Below are 22,240 nucleotides of genomic sequence, written 5' to 3'. Positions count from 1 at the left end.
CAGATAATCTGAAATGTAGTCTTTGTTAATGGACAAAAATGGTTTCTATATATATTACTCTCATCTAAACAATAAATACTAAATGAAAAGTTATGTCAAAAATATAAGGCAGAAATCACACAAATATCACAGGCATCATATAACTCAGTGTCATCACTATCAGCATTCTGAATTTCTTCTAAACATACATTAAAATATACTTTTCTTTCTATTTTTTTTTTTTTTTTTGCCTTTTTGCCATTTCTTGGGCCACTCTCACGGCATATGGAGGTTCCTAGGCTAGGGGTCCGTCCAATCGGAGCTGTAGCTGCCGGCCTACGCCAGAGCCACAGCAATGTGGGATCCAAGCCTTGTCTGCAATCTACACCACAGCTCATGGCAATGCTGGATCCTTAACCCACGGAGCAAGGCCAGGGATCGAACCCGCAACCTCATGGTTCCTAGTTGGATTCATTACCTGCTGAGCCAAGACGAGAACTCCAATTTATACTTTTTTTTAAAAAAAAGTGTGTATCATACGGTATTTGTCTTTATCTTTCTGACTTACTTCACTCAGTATGAGAGTCTTTAGTTCCAATACCATATGATATCACTTATACCTGAAATCTAGTATATGGCACAAATGAACCTTTCCACAGAAAAGAAAATCATGGACTTGCAGAATAGACTTGTGGTTGCCAAGGGGGAAGGGAAGGGAGTGGGGTGGTTGGGGAGCTTGGGGTCAACAGATACAAACTATTGCCTTTGGAATGGATTAGCAATGAGATTCTGCTGTGTAGCACTGGGAACTATGTCTAGTCACTTGTGATGGAGCATGATCATGTGAGAAAATAGAATGTGTACATGTATGTGTAACCAGGTCACCATGCTGTACGGTAGAAAAAAAAATTGTATTGGGAAAATATCTATTAAAAATAATAATTAAAGGAGTTCCCGTCGTGGCGCAGTGGTTAATGAATCCGACTAGGAACCATGAGGTTGCGGGTTCGGTCCCTGGCCTTGCTCAGTGGGTTAACGATCCAGCGTTGCCGTGAGCTGTGGTGTAGGTTGCAGACGCGGCTCGGATCCTGCGTTGCTGTGGCTCTGGCGTAGGCCGGTGGCTACAGCTCCGATTCAACCCCTAGCCTGGGAACCTCCATATGCCAGGGGAGCGGCCCAAGAAATAGCAACAACAACAACAACAACAAAAGACAAAAATAATAATAATAATAATAATAATAATAATTTAAAAAAGATTTAAAAAAATAAATAATAAACAAATAAATAAATAGTGTGTAGACTATAATACTGTTATTAAATTTTTCCCTTAATAATATAAAGGAGTTATTTTTGGCCTATACATACATATCTAAATAATCATTTTGATGGTTACATATTATTCAGTTTTATAGATATACCCTAATATATTTTACCAATTCTCTCTTTGGACATTTAGGTTGTTTCCATCTATTTAGTGTTATACTTGTATCACAATCAGTAACTTTTTACTAACATTTATTTTCATACTTCTCTATATGTTTTTCTTATGATTAATTTCTTAGAGTTTAGAGGAAACATATGCATATACATTTGTGGGGGGCATGCCTAAGTCATGTGGAAGTGCCTAGACCAGGGATCAAATCAAGACCACAGCAGTGACTCTAGCCAGCATGTACAGTGATTTAAAATGACTTATTTATGATACACTAAATTCTCTAATACACTTAGGTCTGTTTATAGATTCTGAATTAATTACATGCTTTTGATCTAACAAGTCCATTTAAGTCTTGGTATTTCAATTTTTTGTTTTGAATTAGAGCAATTTAGACTATCTTTGTTATTTGGTATAAAAATTCTTTCCTCAAAGACATCCATTGCACAGATTTCTTAACTCTTCTCACCTATTACCTGAATGAAACAGATAAACAATAGAATTTTTTGTGTGTTTTAGGAAAAAATGTTCTTTATGATTTTGAATTGGGATGACCTTATATATGCATAAGTTTGGGAAAACTGCTAAATTTAAAATACTAAGTTTTCCTATTCAAGAAATAGTCTGCTGAGATCAGGAACAAGACAAGGATGTCCGATCTCACCACTACTATTCAACACAGTTTTGGAAGGCCTAGCCATGGCAATCAGAGAAGTAAAAGAAATAAAAGGAATCCAAATTGGAAACGAAGAAGTAAACTATCCCTATTTGCAGATGACATGATACTATACCTAGAGAATCCTAAAGACTGTACCAGAAAACTCTTAGAGCTCATCCGTGAATTTGGCAAAGTCACAGGATACAAAATTAATACACAGGAATCGATGGCATTTGTATACACTAACAATGAAAGATCAAAAAGAGAAATTAGGGAAGCAATCCCATTTACCACTGCATCCAAAAGCATAAAATACCTAGGAGTAAACCTACCTAAAGAGACAAAAGACCTGTACTCTGAAAACTATAAGACACTGATGAAAGAAATCAAAGAGGACACAAATAGATGGAGAGATATACCAAGCTTGTGGACTGGAAGAGTTAATATTATCAAAATGACTATACTACCTAAGGCAATCCACAGATTCAATGCAATCCCTATCAAATTACCAAGGACATTTTTCACAGAACTCAAACAAAATATTTTCAAGTTTGTTTGGAAACACAAAAGACCCAGAATAGCCAAAGACATCCTGAAAAAGAAAAATGGAGCTGGAGGAAGCAGGCTCCTTGGCTTCAGACTATACTACAAAGCAACAGTCATCAAAACCACATGGCACTGGCACAAAGACAGAAATACAGATCAGTGGAACAGGAGAGGAAGCCCAGAATTCAACCCACACACCTACAGCCAACTCATCTATGACAAAGGAGGCCAGAATATACAATGGAGAAAGGACAGCTTGTTCAATAAGTGGTTCTGGGAGAACTGGACAGCCACATGGAAAAGAAGGAAATTAGAACACTCCCTAACACCATACACAAAAATACACTCAAAATGGATGAAAGACCTAGATATAAGACCAGACACTATAAACCTCTTAGAGGAAAACAGAGCCCAAACACTCTCCCACATAAATGACAGCAACATCTTCTCAGATCCACCTCTTAGAGTAATGACAGTAAAAGCAAAAATAAACAAATGGGACCCAATCAAACTTAAAAGTTTCTGCACAGCAAAGGAAACCCTAAACAACACGAAAAGACAACCCACAGAATGGCAGAAAATGAAAGCAAATGAAGTGACTGACAAGGGATTAATCTCCAAAATTTATAAACACCTCCTATCGCTCAATACCAAGAAAACAAACAACCCCATCAAAAAATGGGCAGAAGATCTAAACAGTTCTCCACAGAAGACATACAGATGGCCAAAAAACACATGAAAAGATGTTCAACATCACTCATTATTAGAGAAATGCAAGTCAAAACCACTATGAGGTACCACGTTATACCAGCCAGAATAGCCATCATCAAAAAGTCTACAAACAGTAAGTGCTGGAGAGGGTGTGGGGGAAAAGGAACACTACTACACTGTTGGTGGGATTGTAACTTGGTGCATCCACTGTGGAAAACAGGATGGAGATTCTTCAGAAAATGAAAAATAGAACTACCATTTGATCCAGCAATCCCACTCCTGGGCATCTATCCAGAGAAAACCATGACTTGAAAAGACACACGTACTCCAGTGTTCACTGTAGCACTATTTGTAATAGCCAAGACATGGAAACAACCTAAATGTCCACTGACAGAGGAGTGGATCAAGAAGAGGTGGTACATATACACAATGGAATACTACTCAGCCATAAAAAATAATGAAATAACACCATTTGTAGAAAAATGGAGGGACTAGATATTATCATACTAAGTGAAGTAAGTCAGACATAGAAATACAAACATCATATGGTATCACTTATATGTGGAATCTAAAGACAAATGATATAAATGAACTTATTTACAAAACAGAAATAGACTCATAGACCTCACAAACAAACTTACAGTTACCAAAAGAGACAAGGAGGGGGAATATCAGGTGAGGGTTTGGGATTGGCATATGCACACTACTGTATATGGCATGGATGGTCAGTGGGGACCTGCTGTATAGCACAGTGAACTCTACTCAATATTCTGTCATAACCTATATGGGAAAAGAATCTGAAAAAGAATGGATATATGCATGTGGATAACTGACTCACTTTGTTGTACAGCAGAAATTATCACAACATTGGAAAATAAATATACTTCAATGAAACTAAAAAATGAGGGAAAGGCCAAAGCCAGACACATTCAAGGCAATTTAAAGAAATTTAAGGCTATGATTTTCATGAATGAGAGGTCTCTTTATTTCTCAATACCATGGGTCCAGACATATCTATGACAAGATAAAAATGTGGAAATTTCAAAGGGGTAGAGAGAAAAGCTCAAGAGTTTCCAAAGAGGAGGGAAAAAAGGTACACGTGCAAAAAACATGAAATAAAAATGGCTTTAGTCTTTTTTAGCAGAATATTGGATATTAGGAAATGCTATAGCAATGTCTTGAAGATTTAAGAGATCATTTTTTTAACCTACAAAATGTTAAACTATTGATTAAATGTGTGTATAAATTAACAGTATTTTCTGATAAACAAGGCCTTAAAACCTCACAGGCTCTTTTCCCAAGAAACTGAGAGATTATGTTCTACTCATTTGAGGCCAAGAAAAACAAAAACTGTATTCAGGAAACAGAATCCAACTCAAGAGAATGGTGATGAAAAAACCAGGAAGATGATAGCTATGCAACAAACTTAGGAAGCTATCGGTGAAAACTGAAGCAGTTCAGAGGGCAGCAGAAGAGTGAATGAATAAAGTACTTGATGATTTTGCATGTGTTCAAAAATTATTTAAACAACTGGAGGAAGTTTGTGAGGAAGACATTAGTGAAAAACATATAGAAGCAAAATAAAAACATAAAAAACTATTAATTACTTCGAAAAATGAAAAGATTTTTATGAAAATGAAATTTAAAATATTAGTTGACTTTAAGTGAGTATTACTCATTGAGATATAATAATACAAATGCAAAATATTGATCTAAACAAAAGTATGATAGAACTATCATATCAACTGGTTGATAAGAGATCACTAAATCACTACCTTACAAAATAAAAAATAATGACAACACAAAACGCTGGCAAGAATATAGAGCAACTCAATCATTCATAAATTTCTGGTGGGAATGTAAAACAGTACAGCCATTTGAAGAACAGTCTGACATTTTCTTATTAAACTAAACATATACTTACCATATGACCAACCAATTGCACTTATGGACACTGATCCTAGAGAAATACAAACTTATGCTCACACAAACAGTGAATATTTATACTAGCATTATTCATAATAGTTAAAAAGTAGAAAGAGTCCAGATGCCTTCAACAGATAAATACTTAAACTCTGATACATCCATACCATGGAATACTACCCAGCAATGAAAAGGGAAAAATTATTGCTACACATAACAATTTGGGAAACATCATCAGAGGATTATGATAAGTAAAATAAACCAATCTCAAAAAAAGTTACAAAGTGTATGATTACTTTTTATAACATGTTTGAAGTGATAACGTTTTAGCAATTGAGGGCATATTAGTGATTTAGGGTAAAGCAGAAGAGAGCTGGGTGTGGTTCCAAAAAGGCAAGAGGGATCCTTCTGATTTTGAAACTATTCAATATCTTGACTGTAGTGGTAGATAAATGAACCTCAACTTAATATAGAAATGAATACACACAAACACACACAGAGATATACAAATGAATATGGGTAAAACTGGCCATCTGAATAATATTAATGAATTATATCAATGTCAACATACTGATTATGATGTTATATTACAGTTTTGTAAAATGTTACCATTAAGGAAAACTAAAAAAAATTGCATGTGAATCTCCAAGTGTCTTAATACAAAAAATTAAATTTTAAATAACATTTAAAATAAATTCACATAAATAAAATGTTTGTGGAATTCCTTACCCTACCCCCAAATGTTATCATTGGGATATCTGGACAAAGTGTGCATGATATATAAAAATAAAATAAAATGAATTCATTCCATTCACCTACAATACTTGGTATGGTAAATGTTGCACTTTTACTCAAAATTCTAAATCATTCTGTTTTTGTTGTGCATTTAAAGGGAGATTTACTTCATGTGTAGGAGTGTAATTCAGCCAGACAGTGAGAAGAACATATAAAATCCTGCAGAGACAGCACCCTCCGTGAGAATTTGCTCACTAAATTTGTGCCAGCAAGGCAGATTGATTACCTGATTTCTAGTCATTTCAGATGTCCTTCACTATATTTATAGGTAGCGATAAGTTGTCTGTTGTTTTCTTGTGGAAATGTAAATAGCCAGTGGGTGCTCTCTTGCTTGACCTGTGGAGCAGGAAAATGTGAAATCAGCAATAAAAGACTTGATTTATTTCTCATTGTAACCCTTCATTTTCTACACTGCATCAGGTTTGGGTACCATCAAAAATTCTAGTGGACAACTGGAGTGGTTTTTGGTATTGTGGCTAGACTAGATATTTAGTTTAAGTCACTAAATCCCCTCTTTTCCTTGACAGCCATTCATATGTCTTCTGGGCCAGAGTATAGAGATGTGCTTCCTCGTAAGCTAGCCACTATCTTCATGGGACTATTTAAATGAAAGCTTAAATTAATTGCAATTAAGTGAAATAAAAATGTATTCCATTACAACAGCCATATTTTAAGAGCAATATAACTAGTAATAAGTGCTCTAATAATTTATCTTTCTATAATTCTGTTATGAGAACAAATTATTTCCAAGAGATTCTATGACAAGAAAAGGAAACGACAGTGGTATAACTAGTTCATGTTAAATAAAAACAAAAGGAAAACTCAGGTATTTTTGTCCAGGAGGCAAGATGTTCGACTGGAGCTTTCAGTATTCCCTTTATATTACTTAGCTCTTCATTTCATTAAAAAAGGGTGCAGAGGGTGCAGAGAAAGGGGAATCTTCTTACACTGTTGATGGAAATGTAAATTGATACAACCACTGTGGAAAACAGTAGGGAGGTTTCTCAAAAAACTAAAAATCGAGTTTCCATATGATCCAGCAATCCCACTCCTGAGCATCTATCCAGAGAAAACCGTAATTCAAAAAGATACATGTTCCCCAACATTCACAGCAGCACTATTTACAATAGCCAAGACATGGAAGCAACCTAAATGTCCACGGACAGAGGAATGGGTCAAGAAGAGGTGGCACATATATACAATGGAATATTATTTGACCATAACAAAGAATGAAATAATGCCATTTGCAGCAACATGGATGGACCCTGAGATTATCATACTAAGTTAGACAGACAGTGAAAGATAAACATCCTATGATATCACTTATACATAGAATCTAAAGAAAGGACGCAAGTGAACTTATTTACAGAACAGAAACAGACTCAGACTTTGAAAACAAACTTATGGTTACCAAAGGAGACAAGTGGGAGGGGAGGAAGGATGAACTGGGGGTTTGGCATTGGCATATGCACACTGGTATATGGAATGACTGGCCAACTGGGACCTGCACAAGGAACTCTACCCAATATTCGGTGATGGTCTATACGGGAAATGAATCTGAAAGAGAATGGATATGTGTATATGTATAACTCAATCACTGTGCTGTATAGCAAAAATTATTCACAACATTGTAAGTTAACTATAAAACTTTAAAAATAAAAAAACTGGAGTTCCCGTCGTACCGCAGTGGTTAACAAATCCAACTAGGAACGATGAGGTTGCGGGTTTGATCCCTGGCCTTTCTCAGTGGGTTAAGGATCCGGCATTGCCATGAGCTGTGGTGTAGGTCACAGAAGCAGCTTGGATCCCGCGTTGCTGTGGATGTGGTATAGGCCGGCGGCTACAGCTCTCATTAGACCTCTAGTCTGGGAACCTCCATATGCCATGAGTGCGGCCCTAGAAAAAGACAAAAATAAATAAATAAAATAAAATTTAAAAAACTATAAAACTTTTAAAATGAAACTATAAAACTTTAAAAATTTTAAAAAAAAATTTCAGGAGTTCCCTGTTGGCCTAGTGGTTAGGGATTTGGCAGTGTCACTGCTGTGGTGCAGGTTTGATCCCTTGCCTAGGAACTTTGGCATGCTGCAGGTGTGGAAAAAAACAAAATAAAAAACAAATAAATAAAGGAATAATTTTTAATTTTTTTTCAAAAATAAATAAAAGGCAGGTAGGCAGGAAGAAAATAATTTTTTTTTTAATTTCAGGCTTTTAGCATGGAATTTATGAGTGTAGCACAACAGTAGGTATAGGTATCTCTGAAACCATCAATGCTTCTCACAATCTGGGAGGCTTAGGTGCATCAGCTGTGCTATTACTTTTCCTTTTCCCTCTCTTGAAATATGTGTCATTCTTTCTTATTTTTCTCCTCCTCCTTTTAGACTCTGACCAAGGAACCATGGAGGAAGAATTACAGAGTTGATTTTTTTAAACTTAATTTTAACAGAATCTAATAGTATTAGGTCTAAATAAAATTATGACATGTATAAGAAAATTAGGTCAGTCACTTAGAACAGTGGGTCTAGTAAATGATATTAACTTTCCAAAGTTGAGATTTGGGGCTAGAATTCCTCCTTAGTCCAGTGGTGTCATCAAAAAGGAGGCAGAGAAAAGAAAGAATATTCACCTTCATCTTTTTGCCAGTGTCAAGTCAGACTAACAATCTTTTGACTCCTACTACCTAATTTCTGAATTATTAATTCTTCTCTAAGGAGTTTGGAATGAGGGAGGAAATTTCCAGTTAGAATTTGGGGAATGAGAAAAATTCGTATTTCAAATAGCTATTAGTCTGTTAGAGATGAATCCTTAAATTTTACAGAAGCATATTCAATATTTTTTATGGAGGAGAGGATAATTTTAATTTTTTATATAATGATTTTTATTTTTTTCATTATAGCTGGTTTACAGTGTTCTGTCAATTTTCTACTGTATAGCATGGTGACCCAGTTACACATACATGTATAGATTCTTTTTTCTCACATTATCATGCTCCATCATAAGTGACTAGATATAGTTCCCTAATATTGATTTTTTTATATGTATCATTGAGTTAAGTTTGCTCCTTGATGTTTGCAGTATTTTCTTATAATTAGATATGTCACTAACTTTTAGGATTTTGTATTTTAAAACAGTTTCACTATTTTTTGAATTACTAATCCATTACTGCAAGTACAGAGTAACAGAATATTCAGTGACTTAAAGTCTAGCGTAATAAATAATACATTTCTGTGATTTTGTTTTTGGTTTTAATGGCCACACTCGCAGCATGTGGAAGTTCCTGGTCCAGGGATTCAATCCAAGCCACAGCTGCAAACTACGCCACAGCTGTGGCAATGCCAAATCCTTTAACCCACTGCACGGGCCAGGGATTGAACCCTCCCATCCACAGTGACCCAAGCCACTAAAGTCAGATTCTTAACCCATTGCTCTACAGCAGGAACTCCAATTTTCTTTTTTAAATGCATGTCTTACTACAAAAAAGTAGTGCAACATTAAAGTAGAAAAGAAAAATTTTTATTTACCCATAATCCTACTCTCTAATATAATCATTTGAAGTTCTTTTTTTTCCTTTTTTTATTTTGGTGCTACACCCACGGCATATGGAGGTTTCCAGGGTAGGGGTCAAATTAGAGCTGTCGCTGCCAGCCTATGCTATAGCCACAGCAACACCAGATCCAAGGCATGTCTGCGACCTATACCATAGCTCACAGCAACAAGGGATCCTTAACCCACTGAGTGAGGCCAGGGATCAAACCTGCCTCCTCATGGATGCTAGTCAGATTTGTTTCCACTGAGCCATGAGGGGAACTCCTGAATTTCTTCATTTTACTTCAATCTTTGATTACTAATCACTTGAAACAGTGGTTAATAGCCTTTTGGTTTATTTATATGTATGTTTTTGTTTACCTCATATTAAAAATATTTTCTCTATAATTATCACTTTTAATCATTTCAGTTGATTTCTAAGGTCCGTCAGTTTGCTCTGCTAGTACAACATAAATATTCTATATTTTACAATTTTTATAAATGTATTCTTTTATTTTTATTTTTTTTTAAGAAATTATGTTAGCTTCCAAGATGGTCCCTAATGATCCTCATCTCCCAAATCACATGCCTTTATATAGTCTGCTCCAATATCGACTAGGGTAAACCTGTGTCTGACGGGATACTGTGGATATGACACTGTGACTTCCAAGCTAGGTCACAAAAGACATTGCACCTTCTTCCTTGTGCCCTGGGACTGTTCGCTGCGGGAGAAACTGGCAGGTATATACTGAGGACACATGAGCAGCTCTGTGGAGAATGCCATGAGGAAAGGAACTGGGGTCTTTTTCCGAGAGCCAGCACCATCTTCCCGGTCATGTGAATGAGGCACCTTGGTATCTAGTGTTTCAGCCCATGTCAAGCCTTCACATGACTGCAGCTCTGCAGTCTGAGTCCTGACTGAGACCATCTAGGAGACCCAAAGCCAGAAGTGACCATCTAGACCACTCACAAATTTCTAATCCATAATAACTATGATAGATAGTAATCGGCTGTTTGGGGATAATTTTTTATGCAGCAATATCTAATTAATACAGACATTTTAGTTACAGATAATCTGAAATGTAGTCTTTGTTAATGGACAAAAATGGTTTCTATATATATTACTCTCATCTAAACAATAAATACTAAATGAAAAGTTATGTCAAAAATATAAGGCAGAAATCACACAAATATCACAGGCATCATATAACTCAGTGTCATCACTATCAGCATTCTGAATTTCTTCTAAACATACATTAAAATATACTTTTCTTTCTATTTTTTTTTTTTTTTTGCCTTTTTGCCATTTCTTGGGCCACTCTCACGGCATATGGAGGTTCCTAGGCTAGGGGTCCGTCCAATCGGAGCTGTAGCTGCCGGCCTACGCCAGAGCCACAGCAATGTGGGATCCAAGCCTTGTCTGCAATCTACACCACAGCTCATGGCAATGCTGGATCCTTAACCCACGGAGCAAGGCCAGGGATCGAACCCGCAACCTCATGGTTCCTAGTTGGATTCATTACCTGCTGAGCCAAGACGAGAACTCCAATTTATACTTTTTTTTAAAAAAAAGTGTGTATCATACGGTATTTGTCTTTATCTTTCTGACTTACTTCACTCAGTATGAGAGTCTTTAGTTCCAATACCATATGATATCACTTATACCTGAAATCTAGTATATGGCACAAATGAACCTTTCCACAGAAAAGAAAATCATGGACTTGCAGAATAGACTTGTGGTTGCCAAGGGGGAAGGGAAGGGAGTGGGGTGGTTGGGGAGCTTGGGGTCAACAGATACAAACTATTGCCTTTGGAATGGATTAGCAATGAGATTCTGCTGTGTAGCACTGGGAACTATGTCTAGTCACTTGTGATGGAGCATGATCATGTGAGAAAATAGAATGTGTACATGTATGTGTAACCAGGTCACCATGCTGTACGGTAGAAAAAAAAATTGTATTGGGAAAATATCTATTAAAAATAATAATTAAAGGAGTTCCCGTCGTGGCGCAGTGGTTAATGAATCCGACTAGGAACCATGAGGTTGCGGGTTCGGTCCCTGGCCTTGCTCAGTGGGTTAACGATCCAGCGTTGCCGTGAGCTGTGGTGTAGGTTGCAGACGCGGCTCGGATCCTGCGTTGCTGTGGCTCTGGCGTAGGCCGGTGGCTACAGCTCCGATTCAACCCCTAGCCTGGGAACCTCCATATGCCAGGGGAGCGGCCCAAGAAATAGCAACAACAACAACAACAACAAAAGACAAAAATAATAATAATAATAATAATAATAATAATTTAAAAAAGATTTAAAAAAATAAATAATAAACAAATAAATAAATAGTGTGTAGACTATAATACTGTTATTAAATTTTTCCCTTAATAATATAAAGGAGTTATTTTTGGCCTATACATACATATCTAAATAATCATTTTGATGGTTACATATTATTCAGTTTTATAGATATACCCTAATATATTTTACCAATTCTCTCTTTGGACATTTAGGTTGTTTCCATCTATTTAGTGTTATACTTGTATCACAATCAGTAACTTTTTACTAACATTTATTTTCATACTTCTCTATATGTTTTTCTTATGATTAATTTCTTAGAGTTTAGAGGAAACATATGCATATACATTTGTGGGGGGCATGCCTAAGTCATGTGGAAGTGCCTAGACCAGGGATCAAATCAAGACCACAGCAGTGACTCTAGCCAGCATGTACAGTGATTTAAAATGACTTATTTATGATACACTAAATTCTCTAATACACTTAGGTCTGTTTATAGATTCTGAATTAATTACATGCTTTTGATCTAACAAGTCCATTTAAGTCTTGGTATTTCAATTTTTTGTTTTGAATTAGAGCAATTTAGACTATCTTTGTTATTTGGTATAAAAATTCTTTCCTCAAAGACATCCATTGCACAGATTTCTTAACTCTTCTCACCTATTACCTGAATGAAACAGATAAACAATAGAATTTTTTGTGTGTTTTAGGAAAAAATGTTCTTTATGATTTTGAATTGGGATGACCTTATATATGCATAAGTTTGGGAAAACTGCTAAATTTAAAATACTAAGTTTTCCTATTCAAGAAATAGTCTGCTGAGATCAGGAACAAGACAAGGATGTCCGATCTCACCACTACTATTCAACACAGTTTTGGAAGGCCTAGCCATGGCAATCAGAGAAGTAAAAGAAATAAAAGGAATCCAAATTGGAAACGAAGAAGTAAACTATCCCTATTTGCAGATGACATGATACTATACCTAGAGAATCCTAAAGACTGTACCAGAAAACTCTTAGAGCTCATCCGTGAATTTGGCAAAGTCACAGGATACAAAATTAATACACAGGAATCGATGGCATTTGTATACACTAACAATGAAAGATCAAAAAGAGAAATTAGGGAAGCAATCCCATTTACCACTGCATCCAAAAGCATAAAATACCTAGGAGTAAACCTACCTAAAGAGACAAAAGACCTGTACTCTGAAAACTATAAGACACTGATGAAAGAAATCAAAGAGGACACAGATAGATGGAGAGATATACCAAGCTTGTGGACTGGAAGAGTTAATATTATCAAAATGACTATACTACCTAAGGCAATCCACAGATTCAATGCAATCCCTATCAAATTACCAAGGACATTTTTCACAGAACTCAAACAAAATATTTTCAAGTTTGTTTGGAAACACAAAAGACCCAGAATAGCCAAAGACATCCTGAAAAAGAAAAATGGAGCTGGAGGAAGCAGGCTCCTTGGCTTCAGACTATACTACAAAGCAACAGTCATCAAAACCACATGGCACTGGCACAAAGACAGAAATACAGATCAGTGGAACAGGAGAGGAAGCCCAGAATTCAACCCACACACCTACAGCCAACTCATCTATGACAAAGGAGGCCAGAATATACAATGGAGAAAGGACAGCTTGTTCAATAAGTGGTTCTGGGAGAACTGGACAGCCACATGGAAAAGAAGGAAATTAGAACACTCCCTAACACCATACACAAAAATACACTCAAAATGGATGAAAGACCTAGATATAAGACCAGACACTATAAACCTCTTAGAGGAAAACAGAGCCCAAACACTCTCCCACATAAATGACAGCAACATCTTCTCAGATCCACCTCTTAGAGTAATGACAGTAAAAGCAAAAATAAACAAATGGGACCCAATCAAACTTAAAAGTTTCTGCACAGCAAAGGAAACCCTAAACAACACGAAAAGACAACCCACAGAATGGCAGAAAATGAAAGCAAATGAAGTGACTGACAAGGGATTAATCTCCAAAATTTATAAACACCTCCTATCGCTCAATACCAAGAAAACAAACAACCCCATCAAAAAATGGGCAGAAGATCTAAACAGTTCTCCACAGAAGACATACAGATGGCCAAAAAACACATGAAAAGATGTTCAACATCACTCATTATTAGAGAAATGCAAGTCAAAACCACTATGAGGTACCACGTTATACCAGCCAGAATAGCCATCATCAAAAAGTCTACAAACAGTAAGTGCTGGAGAGGGTGTGGGGGAAAAGGAACACTACTACACTGTTGGTGGGATTGTAACTTGGTGCATCCACTGTGGAAAACAGGATGGAGATTCTTCAGAAAATGAAAAATAGAACTACCATTTGATCCAGCAATCCCACTCCTGGGCATCTATCCAGAGAAAACCATGACTTGAAAAGACACACGTACTCCAGTGTTCACTGTAGCACTATTTGTAATAGCCAAGACATGGAAACAACCTAAATGTCCACTGACAGAGGAGTGGATCAAGAAGAGGTGGTACATATACACAATGGAATATTACTCAGCCATTAAAAGGAACGAAATACCAGCATTTTTAGCAACATGGATGGACCTAGAAATTATCATGCTAAGTGAAGTCAGTCAGACAATGAGATACCAACATCAAGTGTGTTCACTGACATGTGGAATCTGAAAAAAGGACAGAATGAACTTCTTCTCAGAATAGATGCTGACTCACTGCGTTTAAAAAACTTATGGTTTCCAGGGAGCTCACGTCGTGGCTCAGTGGTTAATGAATCCTACTAGGTACCATGAGATTGCGGGTTTGATCCCTGGCCTTGCTCGGTGGGTTAAGGATCTGGCGTTGCCGTGAGCTGTGGTGTAAGTTGCAGTCATGGCTCGGATCCCGCATTGCTGTGGCTCTGGTGTAGGCCGGCGGCTACAGCTCCGATTCGACCCCTATCCTGGGAACCTCCATATGCCACAGGTGCGGCCCAAGAAATGGCAAAAAGACAAAAATAAAAAACCCAAAATAACAAAAACAAAAAAAACACAGTTTCCAAAAGAGAGAGATTGGGGGGTGGGAGGATGCGCTGGGTTTGTGGGATAGAAATCCTATAAAATTGGATTGTGATGATCATTGTACAACTATAAATGTAATAACTTCATTGAAAAAAAATAAAATGTAATGCTCATCCCATTATGAAAACCAAATGACCAATTTCACAAAAAAGTCTCTCTTGAATAGCATCCTTTAAGGAGTTTGTTACGGTATCTGTGTATCCCTGAGTTCTACTTCAGTTGCTATCATTTACTCACAATTTTATGACTTGCTATCCCCATTAATCAATGCATATAAAAAAGAAATGATGTCAAGATGACCCAGAGGCACATGGAAACCTCTCTAGGACACACCACCTAAAATGTGCATTTCCAGGGAAAAGATCCTCTGAAAATTTTTGCTTCCTCTCTGTCCATCCTTAATCACCACACCTCATGATTTACCTCAGAACTTCCATCTCTAAGTCAGCTTCCCAAACTGCCCTACTTCAACCATCTCTTTATATTTTTTTTCTTTGGTAGTGTGGCACATAATTTATTATCCTACTGGGTAACTACGTTGCTTCTTAAGATTTTTAGCAACAAATATTTTGTAGGACTAAACTAAAAGTTCAAAGACATGAATAGAATTTTTGAATTACTGGGTAACTCTTTGGACAATGTGTTCTGGATTTATACACTAACAAATATTCACGACTACTTGGCAAATCAATAAAATGATCTTTAAAAATCAAAGAAAAGAAATAGTATTTTTTTCCATTTAAGTTTACCTTTTAAAAAAAAGAAAAAGAAAATAAAAGAAACTGGAGTTCCTGTCGTGGCGCAGTAGTTAATGAATCCAACGAGGAACCATGAAGTTGTGGGTTCTATCCCTGGCCTTGCTCAGTGGGTTAAGGATCCAGAGTTGCCATGAGCTGTGGTGTAGGTTGCAGACATGGCTCGGATCCCGAGTTGCTGTGGCTCTGGCGTAGGCTGGTGGCTACAGCTCCGATTAGATCCCTAGCCTGGGAACCTCCATATGCCACAGGAGTGGCCCTAGAAAAAGGCAAAAAGACAAAAAAAAAAAAAAAGAAAGAAAGAAAGAAACAATTTTGCCTTCTTTGAAATAATATAAATGCCATGGTAAAATAGAGGAATAACATTGCCACTCACACAACCACTTTTAACAGCTCTCCCTAAATACATCTCTGTGTGTGAGAGAAGTCATCAAAGGGCAAATATAATTTTGTTTTTTAAGAGCTTATTTAGACTTCCAATTCTGGAAAAGGTAAAATGGACATATTTCTCTCTGTTCCTTCTACAGCTAAAACCCCTATACATGAAACAAACATAGAAAGACTTCACAGAAGTTTGGGAGAATGAGGCAAATTTGCTAGGGTCCTTGGGACTTGAAGAATAGCATGGCAGTGAGCTCCCTGGGTTTTCATTTTCATTTGGACTCCTATGTGTCCCAGACAGGTTGCTGGAGAAGTTCATTGCCCAAAAATCCAACAGGTACCGACAAAAAGTTAAATATTGTGTGATAACATTTATACAACATTCTTGAAATGACAAAATTTTACAAATAAAGAACTGAGTAATGGCTACCAGGAGTTAGGGACATAAGCAAGATAAATATAATGGGGTAGTAAAAGGGAATTTATTTATTTGTTGTGATGGGCTTCTCTGTATCTTGATTGTTATGGTGGTTACATGAATCTATACATTTGAAAAAAAGCACAAAACTGCATACATACACACATATATCAATGCATGTACAAGTTGGTGAAATGTAAATAAACCTGTAGTGTCATTAACTGTATTGTATCAAAGCCAATTTTTTGGTTTTGGTATTGTAATTATGTAAGATATTATCATTATGGGAGGATGGAGGAAGTGTACAAAGACCTCCATCTTATTCTTGCAATTTCTTGAGTGTCTATAATTGTTTCAAAATTAAAAATAAAGCATATTGCTTGTTCATATATTTAGGCCATAGCAATTCCCACTTGAACATCATTATTTGTTCAAAAACACTACAAATTTCTTCAAAAAATTATTTGTTCAAAAAATTATTTGTTCAAAAACACTACAAATTTTGATTCCATCTATCTCAAGATACTCTAGCCAATGCCCAAATCATAAATAACCTAATGATATATATGGAGATGCAGTGAAGATGCTTTAAGTCTAAGTAGTCAAATATATGTTCTTAGTTTTAGGAAATAAGGTGTCATTGTAGCCCTATACCTGAATAATTTTGGAACTTATTAGGCAGAGAATTTGTTAGATTCTAGCACAGAATTTTGTCAGATATAAACAGAAAATACAATTAATTTGTGATTATTGTGAATGATATAATATTTAAGCCCTTACTTATACCATATAGTGTCAGTGATTTGTTTAGTTTGTTGTATGTATATGTATGAGTGTCTTAGTATGAGGTGTGTGTGAGTCTGTTTTAAAGAGAGAGGGAGAGAAAGAGAGAATTCTATTTGGCTTTATTAATGTTCATAATTCAATTCTGTTGCAAGGCAGAGTAAATGCAATTCAACATAAGTGTCTATTGATGAGTGAATTTATATAATAATAATGGAATATTATTCAGTCATAAAAAGAAGGAAATCATGCCAGTGTGACAACATGGATGAACCTAGAAGATATCAGGTTAAGTGAAATAAGCCAGTAACAGAAGGATGAATATTATATGATTTCACTTATTTGTAGAATCTAAAGAAGTCAAACTCATAGAACCAGAGACTAGAATTGTGTTTTCCAGGGGCTGGGGGTTAGGGGAAATGGGGAGAGGCTGGGCAAAGGTTACAAACTTTCAGTGATATAATGAATAAATTATGGAGATCTATGATGACTCTAGTCAACAATGCTGTAGTGTATACCTGAAATTTGCTAAGAGAGTAAATCTTTTTTTTTCCTTTTTTTATTTTAAATTTGATGGCATATGGAAGTTTCCAGGCCAGGGGTCGAATTGGAGCAACAACTGGGGCCTGCGCCACAGCCATGGCAACAGTGGATCTGAGCCACATCTGCAACCTACACCACAGCTTGTGGCAACGCTGGATCCTTAGTCCACTGATCAATGCCAGGGATCAAAGCAGCATTCTTACACACAACATAAGGTCCTTAACCCACTGAGCCATAATGGGAACTCCTAGGAGAGTAAATCTTAGGTGTTCTTACTACGCACATATATACACACAAATGCTATTACGTGAGGAGATGGATTTTTTAAAATAACCTGATTGTGGTAGTTACTTCACAATGCGTTACATGTATTTTAAATCATCATGTTATATACCTTAAATATATACAAATTTTAATTGTCAATTATACCTCAATAAAGCTAAGGGAAAAAAATATAATTTAAATCTCAAATTTGCAGATGCCGGAAACCTTGGCAAGCTACCTAATAGAATAGATAGATGAGATAATCAAGATTCAAGTCTTCATGACAGACTGGAGTAATGGACTAAAACTAATTAAGATAAAATTTAATTTTAAGAAAATCTACAAAAAAACAGACAACATACTGGCAAGGTAATAATCTTTGTCTTGTGTTTTATAATACAGGTTTGGTGATCAGCCTGACAGGGTTTGAATCCTGGTGCCACCACCATCTGACCATGAGTCCTTAGACATTTATCTCTCTGTGCATCAGTTTTTTCATCTGTTAAGTGTGAATGACAGTGTTGGCAGTGAGTTGTGATGATGCCTAGATTGCAGGTGGACTGTGAAGATTAAACAAAGTAACAAGGAGAAACACCTATGATTGTAACCAAGTAGGACCCTATAGGGCCTTATGAGTACAGACCCCTCCCCCATATCCTCTACTTTAGCTCCTCTCTGAAGTAACTAGGTAACAGTACCTAATGCACATTTCCTGAGTTGTTTTACAGATGCTAAAACCAAATGGAAGATGTTAACTACTTGACTACTATGAGCACATAGCCTCCAGGCCCACTGAAGCCTGAGGATTGATGTAAACCCCTGTGACATGGTCCTGTTCCCTCACTATCAACCAGTCAGATAATTATGCATGAGCTTATCATAGGCCCTGCAACGCCCTCCCCTACCTGGCCTTTAAAAATGCTTTGCTGGAGTTGGTATCATGGTGCAGTGGAAACAAATCTGACTAGGAACCATGAGGTTGCAGATTCAATACCTGGCCTTACTCAGTGGGTTATGGATCCGGTGTTGCCGTGAGCTATGGTATAGGTCGCAGACATGGCTCAGATTCCACGTTGCTGTGGCCGGCAGCTATAGCTCCGATTTGACGACCCCTATCCTAGGAACCTCCACATGCCATGGGTGTGGCCCTAAAAAGACAAAAAGACAAAAATAAAATTAAAATAAAAATGCTTTGCTGAAACCCCCTGGGGAGTTCGGACTTTTTGAGCTTTAACTGTCCTGGACTCCTCCCATGGTGCCTTACAATAAACGCTGCACTTTCCTTTACCACAACCCAGTGTCAGTAGATGGGCTTTACCGCATGCGAGTAAGTGGACCCAAGTTGGTTTGGTAATGTAATCACCTCGATAAATGTTTGTTAATGGTTTTGCTGCTTGAAAAATTTGTATAAAGTAAGGCCTTTAAAGTCACATGAAGATAAAGATGAGCAAAAAGAAGAAACCATGAGGGTGGAGCATCACCATTTCCATTTAAGTAAATCATCTGATGCAACCTGGCAAGTGTAATAACAGCATTTTAACACACAGGTTTTGGAGTAAGACTGGCCCTGCCTCTGATATTTACCAACCATGTGACTTTAGAAAAATTACTAAATCTGTGTAAGTCAGGCTTTTTTTCTTCATTTGTCATAGGGAGTAATAGTAGTGACAGGATCTTAGAGATATTTTGAGGACTGGAGACACTGTACAAAACTGGAACAGAGTGACAGCTCAACAATGAGATATACTCTTATTTAAAATGAGATATACTTTTATTGCTATTATGTGACGGCTGTAAATGCTGTCCTTTATTTCTAAAATACAGTCCAAGATTTGAATGTCACGCTATTCTGGGAAACTTTTATAATTTTTTAATCAAGAGAAGAAATATTTCCATTAGCTTAATGGAGGTTAATCTCTTAACAATATTTCTGGATCAGCAAATCTTGTCTTTTTCCTTCATTGACTTTCTTGGTTCCATTCTTTATGTCTATTCCTAATGTTATGTCTTATGCTCTGTTCCAGTTCTTGACAACTTTGGCCTGAACTATGGCAAATAAATGCCTTTAAATATCTCTCCTGGAGCTCCCGTTGTGGCTCGGTGGTTAACGAATCTGACTAGGAACCATGAGGTTGCGGGTTCGATCCCTGGCCTTGCTCAGTGGGTTAAGGATCCAGAGTTGCCGTGAGCTGTGGTGTAAGTGGCAGACACGGCTCGGATCCTGAGGTGCTGTGGCTCTGGTGTAGGCCGGTGGCTACAGTTCCGATTCGACCCCTAGCCTGGGAACCTCCATATGCCGTGGGAGCAGCCCAAGAAATGGTAAAAAGACCAAAAAAAAAAAAAAAATCTCTCCTAACTTCCAAAATTCACAAGTCCTAAGATGGTAAAGGGCAGCCTGGAGTTAGTTTTGAGAATCATAATTTTTTTTTTTTTATGCTTTTTAGGGCTGTACTTGCGGCATATGGAAGTTCCCGGGCTAGGGGTTGAATAGAACTACAGCTGCTAGCCTACACCACAACCACAGAAACTCAGGATCTGAGCCTCATCTGGGACCTACACCACAGCTCACGGCAACACCAGATCCTTAACCCACTGAATGAGGCCAGGGATCAAACCTGCGTCCTCATGGATACTAGTCAGGTTTGTTACTGCTGAGCCACGACAGGAACTCCTCAGAATCATAATTTTTCAATGGATATCTGCCTCCATTCTTCTCACACCTGTCAGATTCTGTCCCATAGCATATTTGAGCAACACAGTAGGTATATACTACATGGTGGGAAAGTGATAAAGGTCTCTTTTCACCTGCTACTGGACCAAGCTCTCAATAACAATGCTTTCAATTGTGCCTTTATAGGCTAGTAATAGCACATTTATTGTCTACTCATTATTTTTCAGGCAAACAGTATCACATTATATCCTAAGATTAGAATAGCTCTTATGCCCATTTTAATTATAAGGTAACTATACCTTGGAGACATAACACCACTAAAAGGGAAGAAGTTAAGATTCAAGTGCTAGGTCTGTCAGGACTGAAAGCCCAGACAAACGATTATTTCCTATGTGTATCTTGTTCGGGAAGAAAAAACAATTTTCCCTCTACCCTTCTATGTTTTTTGGCTGAGAGCCCTTGTACTAAAAGATTAACAGAAGAAAAACAAACAAGTTGAAAAACATGTATATCTACTGTACACATGGGAGAACCCAGGAAAACTGAGTAACTCCCTGAAGGGCTCAATTCACCAACTTCAGTTCTTTCTCCAGGTAAATGACAAAGAAAGACACTGGGAGAGGGGAAGGCAAGTTATGGGAGGTGATCAGGTAAAGCATAGTAAATCAGGGCCTGGTTGTTATGCAGATTTAAATCTTTGCCTTCTCCATTAATAAAGAGTTTCTAGAGATTTAGTCATCCTCCTCTTCCTGGTACAGAAAGGAAAACACCCTTTTAAGTGGAGATTTGCTTTGTAAATGTGAAGGTCTCCTTCAGAAGGAGGGGGTTGGCTGCATCCATGGCATGCAGAAATTCTGGGGTCAGGGACCGAATTCATACCACAGCAGTAACCAGAGCCATGGCAGTGACAACATCAGATCCTTAACCCACTGAGCCACCAGTGGGTTAACCAGGGAACTCTTGCAGCTTTTTAAAAATAACCAACTCAAGATAATCATTATGCTCAAGAGGCATATTCTGCTCTCCTTCAATATAGCGGATCTTGCACCATGTTGGGTTTAATGTAGATTGCCACAAATGTATAAAATATAATCTCTGTCCTTGTCCTCCAATTTCTTTTAAAGAAAGTGGTGCATAACTAAGTAAACTTGAAATACTCAGGAGTTCCCGTCGTGACTCAGCGGAAAAGAATCTCACTAACATCCATGAGGATGCAGGTTTGATCCCTGGCCTTGCTCAGTGGGTTAAGGATCTGGTGTTGCCATGAGGTGTGGTGTAGGTTGCAGATGCAGTTCGGATCTGGCATTGCCGTGGTGTATGCCATGGGCTACAGCTCTGATTTGACCCCTAGCCTGGGAATCTCCATATGTCGCGTGGAACGGCCCTTAAAAAAAAATAGAAAAGAAAGAAAAAAAGAAAAAAAAAAAAAGAAAGAAAGAAAAGAAAAGAAGAAGAAATATTCAGACTACTTAGACTACTTACTTGTGTGGCATTTTCTCATA

The 22,240-nt window shown here is 37.2% G+C and overlaps 1 protein-coding gene across 1 annotated transcript in view; it reads right to left on the bottom strand.

Moving 5' to 3' along the window:
• Positions 1–22,240, bottom strand: part of CFAP47 (cilia and flagella associated protein 47) — a 560,199-nt gene that overhangs the window by 473,197 nt on the left and 64,762 nt on the right. Inside the window, exon 6 of the mRNA XM_021080094.2 lies at positions 6,271–6,380. The gene's annotated coding sequence lies outside the window, so the exon portion shown is untranslated. The remainder of the gene's footprint in view (positions 1–6,270; positions 6,381–22,240) is intronic.

This window comes from Sus scrofa, chromosome X (assembly GCF_054392235.1).
Source record: "Sus scrofa isolate SSC_HxYL_T2T_F1_AM1 chromosome X, Sscrofa_HxYL_maternal_Yorkshire_Landrace_v2.0, whole genome shotgun sequence".
NCBI classification, from domain to species: Eukaryota; Metazoa; Chordata; class Mammalia; order Artiodactyla; family Suidae; genus Sus; species Sus scrofa.
The sequence above is the reverse complement of the archived record's forward strand: the minus strand, read 5'-3'. Positions and strand labels throughout refer to the sequence as shown.